Raw genomic sequence first — 7,390 nt, 5'->3', positions numbered from 1 at the left:
TTAAATATGTATCAAGGAATTGTAAAGTACAGTCGACTAGTTCAATATTAGGCTAGATCGGATTCCCTTCTTTGTATTTTGAACCTTGTCTTTTCGAGATCACGGACCTCTTTCCAGGTTTCCGCTCCGTACAGGGTAACAATGACGGTTTTCATATTTCTGTGGTGTGGTTTTTGAGGTTCAGAATTTGGATATTCCACAGTTTTCATTTTGTGTTGTTTATGTTTCGAGCCAAGAACAAGACTCATCCTCAGGACTGATTTACAAAGAAGAGAAGCCCTAGTTTTAAATATATATCAAGGAATTGTAAAGTACAACTGACTAGTTCAATATTGGTCTAGATTGGATTCCCTTCTTTGTATTTTAACCCTTACCTTTTCAAGGTCACGGAGCTCTTTCTAGGTTTCCCCTCCATACAAGGTAACAATGACGGTTTACAGATTTCTGTGGTGTGGTTTTTGAAGTTCAGAATTTGGATATTCCATAGTTTTCATTTAATATATTTTACCATAAATTTAATTTAAGATAGATAATAAAAATTATAGTTTGAATGGATTATATAGTTAATTGTATGTTTATATGATTTTAATGCTCATCGTTCAAGATTGGCCAGCCCCAACCACTCTAACAGAGCTCTACAACATTCTTGGGTCTTGCCAATTTGTACTGCAGGTTCGTGTTGGGGTTCTCTCATATCACTTGGCCGTTGAGTCAAGCCACCAAGGGAGGAGAAAAAGAAAAATTATTTTTGTCTGAATCTCAATAGAAGGAACTCGCATAGTTGAAACATCACCTTGCTCTGCACTCATTCTCACATTACCAAACTTACAACAACCATTTGAGATCGAGATAGATGCCTCTAACTATGCTATTGGGGGATTCCTTACTCAACAGTGGCATCTAGTTGCATATCATAGTGAGACACTTTCAGACACAATCTGGAAGTATCCCAATTATGAAAAAGAGATGCATTCCATTGTCCAGGCCTGCCGACAATGGAAGCATTACATTTTGGGGAAGGAAATGGTCATCCACAGAGACCACCAACCCCTGCATTTCATATAGGCACAAGGGAAGTTGCAGAACAATCACCATAAAAAGTGGTCCACATATATAAAATAGTTCCATTTGAATATAAAGTACAAGAATAACAACACCAATAATGTTTCATATTACCTCAACCGAACACCAATCATGGAATTCACCATCGTGTTCAACTAGACTTGTGGGCACGAGACTTTTGATTGGCCACTTCTCTAGAAAAGCGACCCAGAATTTGACCACACAGACTAGATGCTCTTGGAGGTTTAGCAAGTTCCATATTTTCACCTCTAGGATGCATTATTATGCCACTTGGGACACCTTTGTGTTCCTTCAAGCGAGCATGCTAAGATGATTTGGGAAGTGTACTACAGTTGATTCGTTGGGCATTTTTGGGTCGATAAAATAGTGGCAGTATTGCAAAAGTATTTCTATTGGTTGAATCTTCGACAAGATTTCAGGAAGTACATCATATCCTTCACTACCTACGCCATTGCCAAACTAACCATTAAGAAGCAAGGCCTCTAAACGTTGCTTCCTACCCATAGTCAACCTTGGGAATCCATCTCCATGGATTACATGTTGCGCCTTCCTTCTACTAAGCAGGGAAATAAATGTGTTTTTGTGGTCATCGATAGATTCTCGAAGATGGCCATTATGGCAGCTGGAAAGAATAATATCACAACAGAAGTCATTGCTAAACTCTTCTTTGAATGAGTGTGGGTACACTTTAGGATCCCACAGTCTATAATATTAGATCGAGACAACAGGTTCCTCAGTAGATTTTGGTCCAGTGTCTGGTCGATGCTGGACACCAAGCTCACTAAGTCCACAACTTTCCATCCCCAAACTGATGGCCAAACAGAGGTTGTAAACAGGATGATCATACATTTTGCGCATGTAAAACTCAAATAATCCATGCACATGGGATGAGAGCCTCCCCTATGTCTAGCACAACCATAACCAGGCTCTCTACAACTCGACTGAACACAACCCTTTTCAAGTGGGCTTGGGATTCTAGCCATTATGTCCCATTGATGTGGATATACCATTTGTAGCTACTTAGGAAGTTTAATCTCATGTCTAGTCCGATGATGACAAGGAAAAAAACTTCATTGAGCACATTCAATGCATCCTCCAATAGGTCCATAGTATCCTAGAGAAATCAAATGCCAAGTACAAGTAATGACATGATCAACATCGGGTGCCACATAAGTTTCAGGTGGGTGACAAATTTTGGTTGCATTTGCAGAAGGAATGCCTTATTGGAACCTATCAGAAACTCAGACCACTCCGATATGGTCCTTACACCATTACCAAGGTTGTGGGAGACAATGAATTTGAGCTCATAATTCCCCCATTCCTTGGCTTGCACCCAATGTTCAATGGTTACCGCCTTCAGCGATACTTCCCACCATTGTTGGACACATGAAACATTGTAGAACATCTCACACCTGTAGAGTTAAATCCAGATTTCATGGAACAAGACACCACTAATCGGATCATGGATATAAAGATCAAGAACACCCGATAGCAAAGGATCCAACTATATCGAGTTGTTAAAGCAGGCCAACTCCTTCACCAGGGCAAATAGCTCACCAAGGACCAAGTTCAACAGAATTTTCCTCATCTCATGGAGGAACTCAATGCAATTTCCACCCACCTATTCTACTTGGACCCCCACCATTGTTTCTTTTTAGTTTTTCAATTTCGTTAATTGTAGCATAGTTTACTATTTTTGGTAGTTTTTTGGGCCTTGAACTTCTAGAGCCATTTTGAGGCCTTAAATGGCATTTTTTGGGGAAACACGGGCCAAAATAGATTATATATTGATGTTTCCCACTCAAAATTGTATTCCTCAGATATCTTTCTAATGAGGTATTGTGCATGTCAAACAGAGATCGTATGCCAAATTTACGACCGTGGAAAGTTGATGTACCAATTTACGCAAACGAAGCCCATAGTTTTGGCACTTCATCTCCTAAAGTCAAGTTTTTGGATGTTTACTGTTTTCCATTGTTTCTCAATAATAAATATGCCTCCGAGCCTCATTGTAACACAATTCAGAGGCATGTGACCACCACATCTCTTCTTAGAGATAAGGTACCATCACCCGAGATAGTTTATTTCCGTTCTAAATGTAAGCATATTAAGATCTTTGATATTAATGAAATGAAGTTTTATTTTTTTTCATCTCTATGTTTATGGTTATCTTTGTAATTTGTTTCATTCCTGTTTAAATTCATATCAATAAAAAAATCACATATGAAAACATGTATAAGCTATTAGTTTTAATAATTTTAAGCAATTGGTGTAAAATATCATTTGATAAATAATTATTTTTAATAAAATATCTTTCTTATAAAGAGTATAGTAAATAAAATACACCACATACTTGTATGTATAAGATGTGGATTCTTGTGAAATTACTATCATTGACCAAATGTTCATGTTTCTCATCATATCACAACCTTGGCACAAAAATATTGAAGGATTAATGTGAAGTGCGATAGAAAATAAGAGTGCCTCTTGTTGTCATCAACTTATGATATGCATTATTAATCATTGATGTCATCATTCTTATGTCATCTAAGACGATGTCATCATTAGATGTCTAAATGTATTATGTAACATATATTTATATTTTCTACTCGAAAGTGATGTGTAGCATAACAATATATGTGATTTCTTGTATAATTATAAAAGTTTAAGATGCAAATAATGTAGAGATATTGTAGATTGAAATGAATGAGCTTTAGATGTGTAATTGGGTATGTGGAAACATAAATGTTGGAGATTTAACTCCTACTTGTCTTATGCATATTGAATGTTGTTCCTCATCATTAAATTTTATTGTATGTTATTGTTGTGTGAGTTGTCTCATTGTTAGTTAGTTGGATTTGAGAGATTTAATCCAACTAATATAGCTCGTACTATGTTGTTTGGTTGAGATATTTTTAACTACTTGATTTTGTGGTTGATATAGAATTTCTATCTTTAACCAATCATTTATGTATTTATATGTTTGTTTATTCAAATATACAAATAATTTTTGATGTGCAATTAGTTTCTTAAATTGGTATCAAAGCCAGTAGCTCTGGGTTAAATCCATTAAATGAGGGCCTAAGTATATGTGAAAGATGTGAAACTAATTACTCCTATAGTAGAATAGTCGTGTAAATATGTGAGAGAGTATGTTATATAGTTGTATGTGTTTTCTATTATGATTGTGAGGATGGTAGATTGCTAGATAGACGATTTAAATCCCAATGATATTATTGGGATAATTCTAGCAACAACATGGTTAGCAAGGTACATTTTTCATATTACTTCAACGATATTGCATCCCTCCTAAAGTAGCTACGAATACAAGACCTACATATGAACAAAGAGCTACATATTGGGAATCCAACTTGTCGATTACACTTTACGAGGGCTATGATAGAACCTGATGGAGATCATTTTATATGATTTTGAAAATAATTCAAGAAGCTGATGAAGACTTTGCACACAAGAAGATCAAAGACGAGTACTCAATAAGGGATTGTGTTTGATATCTAACTCCTACTTTTCTTGTGCATATTGAAATATGTTCATTATTAGTAAATGTTATTGTTGTGTGAGCTGTTTGATTTTTAATTAATTGGATTTGAGAGATTTTGTCCAACTAATATATCTCTTACTCTGGTATTTGGTTTAGAGGTTTTTCTCAACTAATTGATTGCATGTAAAAGACAGAATTTATGCCTTCAACTAATTATCGATGTATTTATATGTGTGTTTAATCTAATGCAAAATAGGTTTTGATGTGCATTTAGTTTCGTAAATTGATATCAACTCTAGTGGCTATGGATTAAGTCCATTAAGGGAGGGTCCAGGTATATGTGAAAGATGTGAAACTTATTATTCCTATGTTAGTATTTTGAACTCGTTAACATTTAAATATGAAAGAAATGCACAAGAAATAGAAATCGAATCACACAACAAGACACAAAAAATTGACATGGTAAAACCATAATTGTGTGTCAAGAAAACCTCCATGGGGAAAGGGATTAGAATTCTTACTGCTCTAGCTCAAAAATGACACTCCAAACATTGCATCAAGCCTCTCGGGCAATCACCAATTTAAGACTCAAACATTTCGTTACATAACTCCATATGATTACAAAATTGTCTGAACGATAAAACTATATTTACTCAGATAATTACATTATCAACATTAATTTTTCTCATTCTTTAACTATATCAACCATGAAAAAAAAAATCCTAATCCCTTTCCCATGCCCATTCATCATCTCTTCTACAATCTAAGAGAATCCAAACACCATCTCATCTTCTCTACCAATACTATCTTCATGAACATGTATGCACAATTTTCCTGTGTGTGGACCTTCTTCAGAGCTACTTCACCACCATTGATCAATTGTATTACAAACTGGTATCTAACATCAATGTGCTTAGTATTGTTGTGATAAGCTGGATTTGTAGCCAACTAAATAACACTCCAACTATCACATAATACATTCACTTTCTCCTACCTCTTTCCAGGCTCATCAAGTAGACCTTTAAACTAGATTGCCTCTTTACAGGCATTTGAAGCAGCTATATATTCTGCTTAAGTAGTGGACAAAGCAACTCTTTATTGAAGCTTTGATATCCAACTAATTACTTCACCTACATGATTAAAAACATATCCTGTAGTAGATCTCCTTTTGTCAAAGTCACCTGCATAATCAACATCCACATGTCCGTAGACTGAATCTCTACTATCATTAAAGATGACACAATGGTCACTTGTGCCTCTCAAGTACCAAAGCACCCATTTCAATGCTTGCCAATGTTCCCCTCATGGTTTTGCCATGAACCTACTGACAACTTCAACTGCATGTGAAATGTCAGGTCTTGTAGATACCATCACATACATTAAGTTTCCTACTACATTTTCATATGGTACACGAGACATATACATCTTTTCTTCATCAATTCTAGGACCCAAATTCGAATAAAGCGTAACATGGGAAGATAAGGGAACAATAACAAATTTCACATTATCCATACCAAAATTTGCAAGTATTTTCTCCACACACTTCTATTGTGATAACAATATATTTCAATTTTCCCTGTTGTTGTGTATCTCCATTCCCAAGATATTTTTTGTAGCTCCAAGATCCTTCATGTCAAATTTCCAAGAAAGATTAGTCATTAACCTATTGATCGCTTCCATGCTTTGCTTGAAATAAGCATATCATTAACATACAAAACCAAGATAAGTCATATGCCATTAAAACTCTTAAAATACACATAATGGTCATACTCACTTATAGTGAAGTTCTGGCTCACCATCAAGGAGTCAAGATTCTTGTACCATTGCATGGGAGACTACCTCAGGCCATACAATGATTTATTGAGCTTGCAAACTAATATTCTGTCGTGACCTTGTACAAAAACTTTACGTTGTTCCAGATAAATCTCTTCATCCAAATCTCCATGAAGAAATGTATTTTTAACTTCTAACTATTCTAACTCAAGATCAAGTAATGCATTTAATGTTAACAAAGTACAAATAGAAACAAGTTTTATGACCGGTGAAAAATCCTCATGAATGTCAATACCTTCTACTTGAGAATACCATTTTTCTAACAGTCTTGCCTTATATCTTTCAATACTTCCATCAAAATTTCGCTTCAATTTGAAAACCCATTTGCATCTGAAAACTCTTCTCCCTTTAGCAAGTTCTACAAGATCCCACTTTTTTTTCTTGGCAAAGGAATCTATTTTCTCATCTATAGCCTTCTTCCATTTTCCACTATTTGCATCATCCATTGCTTCATGATAACAAGAAGGTTCCCTGTCTTCAGTAATCAATACAATAGATGAAGTAGGATCTTCATACCTTTTGGGTGTTTTTCCTTCCCTTGTAGGCCTCCTTAGAGTGACAGGTTGCTGAATTGGCTATTGAACTTCTAGAGTTTCCTTTACATCTTATTCATATTTTTCTTCAAAAGTCTCTTCCTCCTTCTGACTTTTCGAAAAAGGTTGAGTCTCCAACTAAATTTGTTGATTTGGCGATACCTTTTCTTGTTCAATGTTTTCAACATCGGATTTTAGAAGACAAGGTTCATTAAATGTTACATCTATACTAGTGATTATCTTACACGAAGAAGGATCCCATAAACCAGTGTGTAGTAAACAAGTATAATACTTAACTAAAAGTGTCCATCGGAACTCTAGAAAATAAAGATATTTTAGAGGAAGTGGCTCATGGGTTTCCTATCTCTCTTGGTTTCTTTTTCTGTCTCTCTCTCCCTAACTCTCCCACTATATCTTCCCCACTCTCTCTCTCCCTCTC

This window comes from Pinus tabuliformis, chromosome 6 (assembly GCF_031772625.1).
Source record: "Pinus tabuliformis cultivar Carrire ecotype Pingquan chromosome 6, CPIR1, whole genome shotgun sequence".
Taxonomy (NCBI): domain Eukaryota; kingdom Viridiplantae; phylum Streptophyta; class Pinopsida; order Pinales; family Pinaceae; genus Pinus; species Pinus tabuliformis.
The sequence above is the reverse complement of the archived record's forward strand: the minus strand, read 5'-3'. Positions refer to the sequence as shown.